This window comes from Lathyrus oleraceus, chromosome 2 (genome assembly GCF_024323335.1).
Source record: "Lathyrus oleraceus cultivar Zhongwan6 chromosome 2, CAAS_Psat_ZW6_1.0, whole genome shotgun sequence".
Lineage (NCBI taxonomy): Eukaryota > Viridiplantae > Streptophyta > Magnoliopsida > Fabales > Fabaceae > Lathyrus > Lathyrus oleraceus.
Genome location: NC_066580.1, coordinates 196884297 through 196900675, shown reverse-complemented (window position 1 = coordinate 196900675; position 16379 = coordinate 196884297). Strand labels below are relative to the sequence as shown.

Below are 16379 nucleotides of genomic sequence, written 5' to 3'. Positions count from 1 at the left end.
TCAAGATCAAACATCACAATTCTTCTCCTTACAGACCAAAGATGAACGGTGCTGTAGAGGCAGCTAACAAGAATATCAAGAAGATTGTGCAGAAAATGGTCGTTACGTACAAGGACTGGCATGAGATGTTGCCTTTCGCTTTGCATGGGTACCGTACTTCAGTGCGTACGTCGACCAGGGCAACCCCTTACTCCCTTGTGTATGGTATGGAAGCAGTCCTACCGGTTGAAGTGGAGATCCCTTCTCTGAGGGTATTATTGGATGTTAAGCTGGACGAAGCCGAGTGGATTCGTACAAGGTTTAATGAGTTAAGCCTTATCGAAGAAAGACGGTTAGCAGCTGTGTGCCATGGGCAGTTATATCAGAGAAGGATGAAGCGAGCATTTGATCAGAAAGTGCGTCCTCAGACATTTCAGACTGGCGATCTAGTTTTGAAGAGGATCCTTCCTCCCGGTACAGATAACAGGGGCAAGTGGACTCCTAATTATGAAGGTCCATATGTTGTGAAGAAGGTCTTCTCCGGTGGAGCCTTGATTCTTACAACTATGGATGGTGAAGATTTTCCTTCCCCTGTTAACTCAGATGTAGTCAAAAAATACTTCGCATAAATTGACCCGCTGGACAAAAAGAATAAAAGAGTCCAGGCAAAAAAGGGCATCCCGGCGAACCAAAAAACAGAAAGAAAAGGTTCGGGCAAAAATTAGGGATAAAAATGAAAAGAATTGTACACCCGGTAAGTCGAAAACCCGCAAGGGCGGCTTAGGCAAAAATGGGTATCCCGGTGGATTGAAAACCCGAAAGGGCGATCCAGCCAAGAGAGGGATTAAAGCGAAGACTACAGTCTGAGTTATCTGTACTTCATCACGCTTCGTCAGCTGCCATCTCGAAAGATGTGATCGGTCCAGTTAGTCTTCTTAGAAAGCAAGGAATTGGGAAAAAAACTGATGATCTATGAGTTATAACAGAATTGGGAAACAGTGGATGCCGTGTTCACATTGCCATTAGGATAGTTTATTTTCCTTTTGTGCGCAATTACCTCTTTCTAGGAATTGCTTCCCAATGTATTTTCCTTTTCAGGCACATTTTCAATCAATAAAAGTCGTTATTCAGATAAATTGCTTTCTTGCTTTTATTTTTACTGTTTTGTTTGCAAAAACGTCCGAATTTTTGATAAACATTGCATATAAAAACATGAAGGCTAAACAATAACGTGCAAAAGATCAAAACATTTGAAAAGCATTTTGAATGTTGAGGACACTTGAGCGTATCTTGTCCATGTATCCCCTGGGGGGATCTGTTATTCCGTTTTTGCAGGTCGTCACTTGTGAGCATTCCCCAGCAGTTATTTTTCTCCAGCAGAGTTCATCCTACCAGTGGATTGGACGAGTCTCCGTAGCAGAACGATATCTGCATCCCCAACTGAGTTGATTTTACCTGTGGATTGCATAGGTCTTCCCCAGCGGAGCAGTTATTTCCCAAAGCAGAGTTTATCCTACTTGTGGATTGGTTGGGATATCCCCAGCAAATTTACTTTTGTCAATAGCAGGTTGCTTTTTACTCCTCAGCGAGTTGCCTTGCCTTCCCCTAGCGGAGTTGTATTGATGGTTCCCCGGCGGTTGTCTTGTTTTCCCCTAGCGGAGTTGTAGATGGTTTCTCAGCACAGTCGTCCTGTGTATTCCCCGGCGGAGTTTTCATCATTTTGCATTTCGCATGTAGTGATCATTGCATCCTCAAAACTGCGTAGCATTTCCATTCCATATGGAGCATTACGCCATAGAAAAAATTCAAACATATGCATTCATTTGTTAACCTAGCCAGACTGTATCCCCGGCAGAGGCGGATCATTTTGTTCAACATCGGCACAGCACGTTTGCTACAATTGCTCCTGACAGTATTCAGGATTAATATCCCCACAGAGGTTTATTTCCTCACCCGTCCACGAACGGAAAGCTTGTTTCTCCTCAGTGAGACATCCCCAACAAGTGATCAGCCTTGCCTTGGCATATTTAAGATGTCGATCTTGTGATACCAGTAAGTGTCATGTCAGCACCCGCGTGTGTTATTTGTTTGGTGTCGGTAAACATCATCTTTCGATGTCGGTAAACATCGAGTCTCATTCCAGTCATCGGGAAATGTCTGGTCATTTTTTTGGATGTCGTTAAACATCATCTTTCGATGTCGGTAAACATCGAGTCTCATCCCAGTCATCGGTAAATGTCTGATAATTCCCCAGCTAAAGATCTCCAGTAGAGTCGTCGGTAAACGTCCTATCTGGTTTCCGGTTGCGAATATTTGTTTTTCTCTTCCCAGTAAATTTTTTCCCCAGTCATCGGTAAATGTCTGGTCATTTTTGGATGTCGGTAAACATCATCTTTCGATGTCGGTAAACATCGAGTCTCATCCCACTCATCGGTAAATGTCTGGTCCTGCGTTATTTTTCTTGTTAATAAAATCAAGATCCCCAAGAGTCGTCAGTAAACGTCTTGTCTGATTCCGTTACAAATACATTTTGTTCCTCCCCAAGCAGAGATGCCATCGGTAAATGGCCCCGTTTTCTTCGATATCGGTAAATATCGAATTCCCAGTTGCAGCAGCCATCGGTAAATGGTCTTGTTGAAGTTGATATCGGTAAATGTCAAATTGCTTTGAAGCCACCATCGGTAAATGGTCTTGCTTCCTTTTATATCAAGTTGTTTCCCAGCAGCCATCGGTAAATGGTCTCGCTGAAGTTGATATCGGTAAATATCAAGTTTCCAGTTTCTAACCATCGGTAAATGGTTTCGCTTTTCTGAAGTTGTCGTGCAGTCGTCATCGGTAAATGACGTGGTTCTTTTTGTATCATATCCAGCAGGGTGCAAATTTCTACGGTTCTTTGGTATTCAATCCCTGTTTACCCTGAAAGTCTGACAGCCTTTGCTATCATCCGTTCGGGTTCCCAGCTGATTGAATAGGGGCAGCTGTAGCACCTCAAATTTGCACCTACCTTTTGTACATACATTCTCATATTAGGTCATTAACATAACATGGTCCACTGCATAGCATTGCATTGTCCCTTTGCCCCAGTGCAAGATCATCAGACAGATTAGGTCAAACTGGTCAAGAGATCAGTCAATCAAGCAAGCAAGTGCAATTTTCATTGAGGCAAGGCCCTAGGGTTGGTCCAACATGTTCACATGACCTAGGGGTCCTTTGGAAGTGTTTTGGTCAAAGATTGGATGTTCAGAAGTCATCAGTCAATGCACAGTTCACCAGAAACCCTAAAAAGTCAACTATGGTCAACTGTGCCTGATTTTATGGATTTCAAGGTGGGAGATGGTTTGAAAGGATTCATTCATGTCCATACAAGTATCATTTAACATTTCAAAGGTCAAGGTTGAAGAATTTTCAGAAATTTTTGAACTTCAAAGTGGCATATCTTCCAAACCATTTGGCCAAATTGGGTGGGGTTTTTTGCTACAAGTCCTATTTGATGTGCTCTATCCATGTTTGTCATCACAATTCATCAAAAGTTTACCAATCAAAATGGCCATTTTCAAAGTAGCATGAATTAAATTAAGTGAAGTGAAAAATGGACTTTTAAAATAAGCATTTCCAACACTTTGTGCCAATTGGAATTGTCTTGAAATCACATTTAGAGGTTGTCCAAAGCCCAATTTCGTGCACATCCTTGCACCCCTTGCAACTTATGTTGGTTTTTAGTAATTGGTCAAAACACACTCATTTAAGCCAAATGCAATTACCACTTGATTAACCAACTTAAGCAAACCTTAAACAGACATATATATTTCTTTTTTCAATCTGAAAAACCCTAGCCACTCTTTGCAAACAGATCAAAAAATCTCTTTCTCTCAAAAACTCACTTTTGCTCCATTTGAACTTTTTCTGAAAATTCCCAAAAGAGCACGAGCCCTGTTGGTTAATTCATCATCCACCAACATTTGTTAAGCCTTTGCAAGCAACAACATACAACTGTAAAGCGTATTCATGGACTGTTTTGTTAAGCTCCTTCCATGGCAGTTTTCATTTTGAGCACAATCAAGCAAGCTTGAGCCACGAGTTGCTATCCATTCATCATCTAGAGCTTGAAGGAACATCTGTTCGAGCCATTTGAAACCAAACAACTCCAAATCATCACAGCTCTTCAAATCTGGTAAGAAACTCGACTCTCTCCATTTGTAAAATCATGATATGCTTTAGAGAGATCTTGCTTTGCTGGTCACAATGAGCTTTAAATCGATGAAAATGGTTGAGTATTCTGAAAGTTATGTTGAATTGAAATTTGATGCTTAAATATGTTTTTGCTTGATGCATGCTGTTTAGCTCGAGTTAATCAAAATTAGGGTTAGATTTGGTTTGTGTGTAGTTAAACGAGTTGATTCGTGTGCTCGATTCCTATTTCTGGGATTTTTGTTCTTCATCTTGATGATGATGCACTGTAGCGAACCCTAATGTTCTTCAAACCCATAATTTCTGTTTCAAACGCGTTTGGCCTTTGCTTGCATGGGAGCACTGTTACATTGGGCCATGACCAATGGGAGCGCAGCATTCCCTTAAGTGAAACACTGCGTTTCACTTAAGGGACGAGATAATTACAATAGTGCCATTCCCGTGCCATTTATTTAATTAATCATTTTTTTTTCAATAATTATTTCACTTTGTACACCAAACTTACAAAAATCATAGCACACTCATTTTTGATCCAAATTAGATGGGATTTTTTGCAAAATGTTCATCTTGATCTCTAGTTTTTTATCATGATTTTTCCAGATTTTTTGCATGAGTGGATTTTAAATTGTGCTAGGGTTTGTCATATGTGTCCATTTTGTGTATGTCTTACCAAATCAATTGTGAAATGATGATACCTTATCCAATGACTCCCAAATTTTTGGTGCTTAAACTAGACACATTCATGGTGATTTTGGTGTAGAGTTTGTGAATTTATCATTGCTGGCTTGTGAGTTATGATTTTTCGAATTAGGGTGTGACAATTTGTGTCACACCATTGATGTCCAACTTCATGATTTTGATTACCATGCTTCTTGAGCTCAAATTGGTTTGAATTTTTGCATGAATGTACTTATGGATGTCTAGTGTACATGTGATTTTTTATGGAATTATTGATGGCATTTCCTAATTGTTTGGAATTTTCTCCCCTGTTTGACCAAAATGTTGACTTTTGTGACACATGATGCCATTTGATTTGTGAAATTCTCATACATTATTGGATGGACATGAAATTTGACATGTGATTAGTAGACATATTAAGGTTTATCGTGGTTTTAGTCCCATTCATTTCTCATATGTTGTCACTGATTTATGATTTATTGAAGTTGGTGCATGTTTGGTTGACTTCTTTGAGCATGTTTGAACTTGCCTTGCCTTTCTGATTTTCATTGACCAACTTCCCTTTATCCAAATGAGCTGAAATTTGATATGCTTATCATACTATGGATTATGTTTGATCATGAATTATTTGATGATTTATTGAATTGTTTATGATTGGTTTTGAGTTGAGTCTTGCTGTTGACTTCTATGAGCTTCCATATGCCATGCTTTGACCTAATTTGCTTATGAAATCATAATGATGAATGATATGATTGTGGAACCAATTGGGTTTGTTTCTTGATTGTTTGAAATTGATTTTGGACACTTGCCACTTGCTGTTTTGACTTTATTATCTCTTTTTGACCCTAGGCTTGTCCTAGTGGTCATGTTGCTCATGTCTAAGTTTGTTGTTTCAGGTTAAGCAACAAATACCCAAAGAGATCAATACAAATTGATTGAGCTTGTTTGATTATCATGACTAACTTGTTTGTTTTGTAGGTTGCTTGGCTCACATGCCTTGAGCCTTGTGCATTGCACATTTAGCTGATTGTGTTGATTGTTGATCTCTATCTCATTTTTTATTTAACTTTGAATTGTATACTGATGCTGTCTGACTGGTTTCAGGTACCTTTAGTTGCTTTTAGTTCCTTGTGAACTTTGCTTTGCTTTGCTTGATAAGCAATTTGCATTGAGGTATAACTTCCTAACTTCATGTAGTCTGGAAGACCTGGCTTGTTACTTGGCCAGACACCTGTCTGAAGTCCTCCTTAAGAGGCAATGTTTGTGACTGTTTACAATTTGTCCTTGTACATATGCAAAGACCTCCTAAGTGAAGAGGCAATTGGTAGAATCCAAGAGATAAGCAACCTATCTCCTACTATTTTGTGTGTCACTTACCTTGCTCACACTGCTTGTGTTGATGCATAGTGAGTAAAAACCCAAGATCTATAGAGTCTAACTTGTGGAGAGAGTTCCTACTTTCTGAACTCCCACACCTTCTGATATTCAAATGCTCTCCCTGACCAGGGATAAGAGCAATGAGGCACACCCCTCATCTCCTCTCATCTGCTTCACCTTGGCTCTCAATGTCAAGGTTAAGAGCACCATTAACCCTATTCCAGTTGGCTTCAGTGCCTAACCTTTGTATGAGCCCATTGCTTGCATATAGTGTGTGCTACTTGTGCTTGTGTGTTTGCTTTAGCTTGCTTCCTGTGCAAGTTAGGTTTAGTTTAGCTTGCTTCCTGTGCAAGTTAGGTGTGGCTTGCTTCCTGTGCAAGTCATGTTTAGGATAGGCTTGCTTCCTGTGCAAGTTAGCTAGAAACCTTAACTTAGGGATGATTTTGCATGATAACATCTAGGCTCGAGTCGTAGTCTCCCTAGTTGTGTCTCCCTCTGTTATCTGGTTAGGCTAGTCCTGTACCCCTGCGTAGGGGAACTACATCGCCCTGATCCTCATACCAGATGAGGTACGTAGGCAGGAGATGAGCTGATCTCTCCGGGCGCCCTTTTTCTTTTTCCACCCTTTGTGTCCTCAACCCCTCTGTGTGTGTTGTTGTGCGCTTGGAAGCTGATGTAAGTCCATCGAGTGGCATTCGGGTTCCAGTGTGAGTTTGTTGGTTCGGATGCTGATGTAAGTCCAGTGATTGGCATTCGGGCTCCACGTTTGCCTCTTTGTGTGTGTTTTGGTTCGGGCGTCGATATAAGTCCAGCGATTGGCATTCGGGTCCCACGTTTGCCCGTGTTTGTGTGAGTTTGTTTAGCATGTGTCAGTCGAGCTACGAATGCTCTGATTCTTCTTCGTCCAAGAAGATACGTATGCATAGGATGCGATATCCTAGCGAGCATGTGTCGTTTCCCCAGTCCGAACTACTTCGACTCTGATGTCTATGCCTGATAGACTAAGTAGGCCCAGGATGCGGTATCCTGCCGAGTCAGTTTCAGTTTGTTTTCGTGTGTCTCTTTCAGCCAGTGTGTGTGTGTGAGCAGTGTTTTAGCAACCATTTTCCTTTCTTTTGTGCGTGGATCCCGTCGAGTACGAAGGATGCGTAGGGGTGCTAATACCTTCCCTTCGCATAATCGACTCCCGATCCCATTCTCTTTGGTCGCGAGACCATGTCTTTTCCAGGTTTACTTCGAGCGTTTCCTTTCCCTCTTTTGGGATAAATAACGCACGGTGGCGGCTCTGTTGTTTTTGTTTCCCGCCGGTTTTTCGCGTAATGCGACACTAGTTTCCGATTTTCAGATCGAAGAAGTTTCCGACATTCAGGTCGATGCAACTTGTGGCATTCAGGCCAGTTTTTCCGGTATCCAGACCGAAGTGGCATTCAGGCCAGTTTCCGATTTTCAGATCGAAGAAGTTTCCGACATTCAGGTCGATGCAACTTGTGGCATTCAGGCCAGTTTCCGGTATCCAGACCGAAGTGGCATTCAGGCCAGTTTTCGATTTTCAGATCGAAGAAGTTTCCGACGATCAAGTCGAAGTACTTGTGGCATTCAGGCCAGTTTTCTGATTTCCAGATCGAAGTGGTGTTCAGACCAGATTTCCGGTGATCAGACCAACATTGATACTCTCATATTCCGATGCTTAGTGTTCAGACTAATGTGCGGCGTTCAGGTATTGGGTATTCCTGTGTTACCATTTATTTTGGTATCCAGGTCAACTTTCTGTTTCGGTACTCAGGCCGATTTTCACTGTACTATCGCATTACGCGAAAAACCGGAGGGAAAACAAGAACAACAGAGCCGCCACCGTGCGTTATTTATCCCAAAAGAGGGAAAGGAAACGCTCAGAGTAAACCTGGAAAAGACATGGTCTCGCGACCAAAGAGAATGGGATCGGGAGTCGGTTATGCGAAGGGAAGGTATTAGCACCCCTACGCATCCGTCGTACTCGACGGGATCCACGCACAATAGGAAGGAAAATGGTTGCTAAACACTGCTCACACACACACACACTGGCTGGAAGAGACACAAGAAAACAGACAAGACTGACTCGGCAGGATATCGCATCCTGGGCCTACTTAGTCTATCAGGCATAGACATCAGAGTCGAAGTAGTTCGGACTGGGGAAGCGACACATGCTCGCTAGGATATCGCATCCTATGCATACGTATCTTCTTGGACGAAGAAGAATCAGAGCATTCGTAGCTCGGCTGACACGCACACAAACAAACAAGACACACACTGGCAAACGTGGAGCCCGACTGCTAATCACTGGACTTACATCAGCATCCGAACCAAAACACACACAAAGAGGCAAACATGGAGCCCGAATGCCAATCACTGGACTTACATCAGCATCCGAACCAAAACACACACAAAGAGGCAAACATGGAGCCCGAATGCCAATCACTGGACTTACATCAGCATCCGAACCAAACGAACCCACACTGGAACCCGAATGCCACTCGATGGACTTACATCAGCTTCCAAGCACACAACAACACACACAGAGGGGTTGAAGGCAAAAAGGTTGAAAAAGAAAAAGGGCGCCCGGAGAGATCAGCTCATCTCCTGCCTACGTACCTCATCTGGTATGAGGATCAGGGCGACGTAGTTCCCCTACGCAGGGATAAAGGACTAGCCTAACCAGATAACAGAGGGAGACACAACTAGGGAGACTACGACTCGAGCCTAGATGTTATCATGCAAAATCATCCCTAAGTTAAGGTTTCTAGCTAACTTGCACAGGAAGCAAGCCTATCCTAAACATGACTTGCACAGGAAGCAAGCCACACCTAACTTGCACAGGAAGCAAGATAAACTAAACCTAACTTGCACAGGAAGCAAGTCAAACAAACACACAAGCACAAGTAACACACACTATATGCAAGCAATGGGCTCAAACAAGGTTAGGTTTTAGTCGAGGGGTCATATCAACCTCAACAAACAAACCACTGGAACTGGGTAGATGGTGCTCTTAACCTTGACATTGAGAGCCATGGTGAAGCAGATGAAAGGAGATGAGGGGTGTGCCTCATTGCTCTTATCCCTGGTCAGGGAGAGCATTTGAATATCAGAAGGTGTGGGAGTTCAGAAAGGGGGAACTCTCTCCATAAGTTAGACTCTATAGATCTTGGGTTTTTACTCACTATGCATCAACACAGGTAGTGTGAGCAAGGTGAGTGACACACAGAATAGCAGGGGATAGATTACATATCCCTTGGGTTCTGCCAATTGCCTCTTCACTTAGGAGGTCTTTGCATATGTACAAGGACAATTTTAAACAGTCAAAAACATTGCCTCTTAAGGAGGACTTCAGACAGGTGCCTGGCCAAGTAACAGGCCTGGTCTTCCAGACTACATGAAGATGAGAAATTATACCTCAATGCAAATTGCTATTCAAGAAAAGCAAAGCAAAGTTCACAAGGAAATATAAGCAACTAAAGGTACCTGAAACCAGTCAGACAACATCAATATACAAGTCAAAGTTAAAACAAAACAGCATGAGTCAACAGACAACATAGTCAGTTATATGTGCAAAGCACAAGGCTCAAGGCATGTGAGCCAAGCAACCTACAAAACAAACAAGTTAGTCATGATAATCAATCAATCATCAATCAATTTGTATTGATCTCTCTAAGGAAATTGCTTCTTAACCTGAAAGAATGAACTCAAACATGAGCAATAAGACCACTAGGACAAGCCTAGGGTCAAAAAGAGATAAGAAAGTCAAAACAGCAAGTGGTATCCAATCAAAATCATATTCAAACAATCAAGAATCAAACTCAAGTGGTCCCATGTTCATATCAATCATCATCATCATTTCATGAGCAAATTAGGTCAAAGCATGGCATATGGAAGCTCATAGAAGTCAACAGAAAGACTCAAATCAAAACCAATCATAAACATTCCAAAAAATCATCAAATAAATCATGATCAAACCTAATCCATAGCATGGTAAGCATATCAAATTTCAGCTAATTTGGACAAGGGGAAGTTGGTCAATGAAAATCAGAAAGGCAAGGCAAGTTCAAACATGCTCAAAGAAGTCAACCAAACATGCACCAACTTCAATAAATCATAAATCAGTGACAACATATGAGAAATGAATGGGACTAAAACCATGATAAACCTTAAAGTGTCTACTAATCACATGTTGAATTTCAAATCCATCCAATTAAGTATGAGAATTTCACAAATCAAATGGGAACAAGTGTCACAAAAGTCAACATTTTGGTCAAACAGGGGAGAAAATTCCAAAACAAATAGGAAATGCCATCAATAATTCCATAAAAAATCACATGTAAACTAAACATCGATAAGTATGTTCATGCAAAAAATCAGACCAAATTGAGTTAATTAGGCAAGGTAAATAAAATCATGAAGTTGGACCTCAATGGTGTGACACAAATTGTCACACCCTAATTCAAAAAATCATAACTCACAAACCAGCAATGATAAATTCACAAACTCTATACCAAAATCACCATGAATGTGTCTAGTTTAAGCACAATAAATTTGGAAGCCATTGGATAAAGCATCATAATTTCACAATTGATTTGGCAAAGTGTACAAAAAATGGACACATGAACAAAACCCTAGCACAATTAAAAATCCATTCATGCAAAAAATCTGGAAAATATATGATAAAAAACTAGAGATCAAGATGGACATTTCACAAAAATTCTCATGAATTTTGGATGAAAATTGATTGCTCTATGAATTTTGTAAGTTTGGATATCAAAATGAAATAAATATTAAAAATTAAAATGATTTAAATGAAATTGAAAGGAACCGGTGGCAATATTGTAATTAATTTGAAAAAATCAAATAGGCGCCAAGCACCAAACGGTGCGTTTCATTAAAGGGATTGGCCCAGCCAATCAGAAATGGCGCATGGGAGGCACATGCAAGCCCTAACAAATGAAATCCGCAGGAAAAAGCATAGCTAATGCTATGAAGGTTGCAGGAGAATCCGCAGGAAATTCTCCAGCAATGAAGAACAGCAAGCTGCGCTTTGTCATCTCCAATCGTGATTTCCAAAAAAAATGAAAAGTTTCAGAAATGGAAATCAGGCATTGCATCGTGTACATCCATCAACAGGCATCAATAAACAACAATCATATCATCAAACAACAACATATTAAGCACAAATCGAACGAATCTAATCATGAACAACAAACTTCAAATCCCTCGTTCTCCCTTATTATGGCATGGTTTCACTTGATTTAAAGTTCACGACACTCACGGTGAAAAGATCTACAAGATGCATTATGTAATTTCATCAAAGGTTGAGTTCGAATTCTTACCAAATCTTGAAGGGCAGTGTGGAATGGTGGTTGTTTAGCTGTTGTGAGTTGAAACAGATGTACCAATGTGTTCTAGGACGTGAATAGATGAGTTCTGGAAGCCCAATTGCTTTGCTTTTTGCTTCAAAATCGAGCTGCCATGGATGGAGCTTCAAAGTAGCAGCCAAGATTCCTTGCTTACAGTAGTTGTTTCAAGCTTGCAAAAGGTTCCAATATGATGATGAATGATGAATCAATCAAGCTGAGCTCGAGGTCTTTGAGATTTTTCAAGAAAAGTTCAAAAATGCAAAATGAGGGTTTGAGAGAATATGAGATTTTTGATCTGTTTGAGTGAGAGTGGCTAGGGTTTTTCAGAGTCCAAATGAAGTATATATTTGCTGTTTAGTGTTTGTATTAGTTGGTTAATGGAAATGTTAAGCACAATTTGCATAATGAGGTGTTTTGACTAATTTATGAAATTCACTCATGTTACATGCCCATGTGCTAATAGCTGCGAATTTGGGCCTCAAACATATCCAAAACATGTTTTCTGATCATTTGCAAGTGGTAAAAATCATTGGAAATGCTTATTTTGAAAACTCATTTTTTTACCTCACTTGAAATAATTCAAGTCACTTCAAAAAGTGCCATTTTGATTGGTGAGTTTTTGGTAAATTGTGATGGAAGATTTGGAAAGAGGGCATCAAATGTGACTTGTAGCAAAAAACTCCACCATATTTGGCCAAATGGTTTGGAAGATATGCCACTTTAAAGTTCAAAAATTTCTGAAAATGATTTGATCATAACTTGCCAACCATACATGGGAATTGAGTGTTCTTGGACTTTTTGGAAATGGAAGAACAAGATCTTCAACTTTCATGTTGGGCAAAAATTCATTTGAAGCTTGTATCATGATGTAAGTTTGAGGATCAAGACTTTCCATTTTTGGCAAATTCCAATTACAGGTCAACTTTCTATTTTTGGAAATTTCTTGTCTGGCTTCAAATTCTTCCATGATGATGTTTGACATGTTATATGAGGCCTATATGGATATTAATGAACCCTTTCAAACCATCTCCCACCTTGAAATCCATAAAATCAAGCACAGTTGACCACAGTTGACTTTTTAGGGTTTCTAGTGAACTCTGCATTGACTGATGACTTCTGAGCATCCAATCCTTGACCAAAACACTTCAAAAGGATCCCTAGGTCATGTGAACATGTTGGACCAACCCTAGGGCCTTGCCTCAATGGAAAATGCACTTGCTTGCTTGATTGACTGATCTCCTGACCAGTTTGACCTAATCTGACTGATGATCTTGCACTTGGGGCAAAGGACAATGCAATGCTATGCAGTGGACTATGTTAAATGTTATGACCTAATGTGAGAATGTATGTACAAAAGGTAGGTGCAAATTTGAGGTGTTACACGTACCAGACGGATTCTTCTTTTGAGATTGCTTCTTTGCCGATTCTGACAGGCATTGTTAATTATTTCATAGGGATTCAGGATCAAAATCCGGGTCTTCTTAATATTTAACCATCTCCCACTATGATCATATGAAGAACGTCCTGCTTCATATTCTCTAGTTGAAGACGCTTAAATAGGGGCAACTGTCATACCCCAATTTTGGTCCTGAATTTTTTATGTTTTTTATTTTTGTTTAGCATGCTTGGCCTAACCTTACTTTGGTTTTATATGAGGATTGGTCTTGATCCAAAGTCATGGTGTTGTTCATGTGATTGTTAATGCACATATGGTCTTGGTCATCTGAACAACCAAGCTTCTTGTGTTTCAAGCCACTTGCTAGTCATGTTATTGGTTCATGGATACTATGTCAAAACCCTGACCTTATGGTCTCATTTCATGGCCTTGTTCATGTGCATTATCAGTCAAGTTATTTTTCAAAAGTCAAACATTCCAAGTCATAAATAAACCAATGGTAAAACCAAATTTCAAATCATTTTTCAAACCATTTCAATCCATTTCATGTCATTTTAAACCATTACATTTGATTCTACACAAGAAAGTATAAGTCTTGACATTTTTGAGCAAATGTTGATTTTGGTCAATAGTTGACTTTTCGGTCAACTTTGACCAAAGTCAATCCAAAATCCAAAAGCCCTAATTTTCACGACAATCATCAATCATTTGTCCATTTACAAGAAAAAATGAAAAAAAAAACATAAGAGATAGGCTGATACAAATATGAATAGCACGCCACTCTTGACAAAGTTGGATAAGAATGTTAGAGATGATATTTTTTATCATAACTGACACATATTATACAGCATAGAAAACATTGAGGAATATGGTGGCAGTATCATATGAATGTCCTTATATATACACAGAGATGTCAGCCACAATCAAAATATACATCAAGTATTCCCACCATGTTCACGTACACTTGAACAGAATGATTCATGAGGCATCAACTGAAACAGGTAATGCATTCAGTTCAATGTGCTGTTTACCGTCGCTGCCAGGGTGAACAAAGACAGTAGCATGAGCCTCGGAATGCGATTTATTGGCTCCTTCTTGTGAAATAGATATTGAGCTCAAGGACATTTTGTCACCGCTATTGCTTTGACCGTCTTGATCATTGGATTGTAAAAGGGATCGGGATCTCCTGCCCTCAGCCAGTGCTTGAGAATCCTGAATAGATGAGATGAGGCTCACAAAGGATACTTCAAACCCTTTCCTCCGCAATGAAGCCGTCAGCCTGCATACAAGGCCAAAAGATGAAGCATTATTAAAATAAAGTCCACTAATTGCATAAAGATATGAAGAGGAGAGTTAACAAACCTTAGCTGACTCTACTGGAACTGTTCCATCACCATCAACACACACGAATCTGGGCTGAATATTATACTAAGGAAATGAAATGCCTGGGGAGTAGTTTACACAGATGTAACACAACACACAATGAAGCCTGGCTAAATCCAAAAATCAGCAAGATGGCAAAGCTCACCATGGCTGCAGGCACATGAACCTTGTCTTTCCTTGCTTGCTGTTGTTGCCAATGCAAAATCCACACATCATATTTATGCCCACAAACCAATGCCTAACCTCTTGTGCAGAATCACAACACCCTGCAACCTATACAGCAGACCATAACCCCGCAGTGAATATGCACCAACACACAACATTCTTATCGGCATCATTTCTGCCATGAATATTGTGGTTCATAGCAAGGACCAATTGTAGAGTCCTCCTGCAGCAGTTGGAAAACCACAACATTGCATCATCAAGTAATGACCTTTTAATCATAAGCATAGCAGTCCAATTCAGCTAACATTTGCAACAGCCATCCAATGCTAATTAACCAAACACAACCTAGTAACATACCTGTGGGAACACTGCTGTGTAAAACCAGACCAAGGTTGAACTTAGGCGAGTGGAAATACATGGATAAGGTGTGCTGCAGAATTGAGCAACATTAAACCTACAATCATCAACCCCATTCCTCATTGGAAGCATATGCTGCTAACTCAAGCCATCGACCCAGCTTGCCTTGCCATACTATGACTATACCCACCTGCATCAAGCCAAATTACCATGACCATAGCTTGCTGCAATAACCCAGGCCAAATACCATGTTTTGAAGATGGAGGTCACCACCGTCCCAATAGGCATGCTGAGATTTCAAGGCTTATATTTCGCCACTTAGAGCGACATACAACTCAAAAGGATGTATCTCCACAGGAAGTTCTAGTTATTCGAAAGATTCATCCATGTTTGCCATCTTTCAAGGCAGAATTCACGGCATTTGTTCCTCTGACTCGAATTAGAGATATTGCTCATCGAAATGACATTCCACATGACCTCAAGACACAAATTAAACATACAATACAAAACAAGCTTCACCGTAATGCGGGTCCTGAAGACTTGGTTGCTACAGAAGCTATGCTTGCTAAAAATCACAAAGAACCCTGGAGAATATAGTGAAGCATTTGTAGAACAGTTCAAGGTATTTCATCGGGAACTCAAAGACTTCTTTAATGCTGGCAGTCTTGCCGAACAGCTAGAATCAATTTATGAATCTCTGGATGAATATGGCATGTCAGCACTTGATTCATTTTTTGAGTGCAAAAAGAATATGGCTACTACAGTTGTGACGATAGTGCTCTATCGGCTCAGAATGTGATTGAAAGTGACCAATTTCATCTTACCCAATGCAGCAAGCCAAAGCATAATGACAAATAGTCCAAGCAACCATGCAAACTCAGTCCCTACATCAGCCTAGCAAATAACCATTTAACTGTTAACACAGGCATCCTGCAGACCTGAAGAAATAGAAAAATGGACAGCAAAACATCATAAACCAGAATGAAACCTATAGAGAAGACATGGAAAAGATGTTGAACCATACGGCAATGTTGAAAAATGCACAAACCAAGGTCATAACCAACCAGAAATGTCATGAATACCAAGCCATGGAGTATGTTGACTTACCATGATGATAAAACCATCAAAACTTGTCCAAATAGAATTACACTTGCTGCACCTACAACATGAGGTTTGCATCATATCATACCATGGCCTGGACCCTAGATCTTTCCTGAAGCCATCACTGCAGTTTAGTTCACAAATGAAGCCCACCATATCCAACACCAGTCCAGGTACACGCATCCACATCTTGCAGCCAACATGAAGCCTAGTCAAGTTTGTTTCAATGCCTAAGTGCAAGTCAACAAACACCCTGCAGCCATCAATCCAAATATGTGAGCCAACCATACATCACTCTCCATAAACATGTCTTAATAGAGTAATACATTTGGTCACTTGAAACTCACCATGACAGGGGTAATGCATACAACAAT

The 16379-nt window shown here is 40.3% G+C and overlaps 1 pseudogene; it reads left to right on the top strand.

The window, feature by feature from the left end:
- Positions 1-15114: 15114 nt before the first annotated feature.
- LOC127122579 (phosphoglucan, water dikinase, chloroplastic-like) lies at positions 15115-15703 on the top strand (annotated as a pseudogene).
- The last annotated feature ends 676 nt before the right edge of the window (positions 15704-16379 follow it).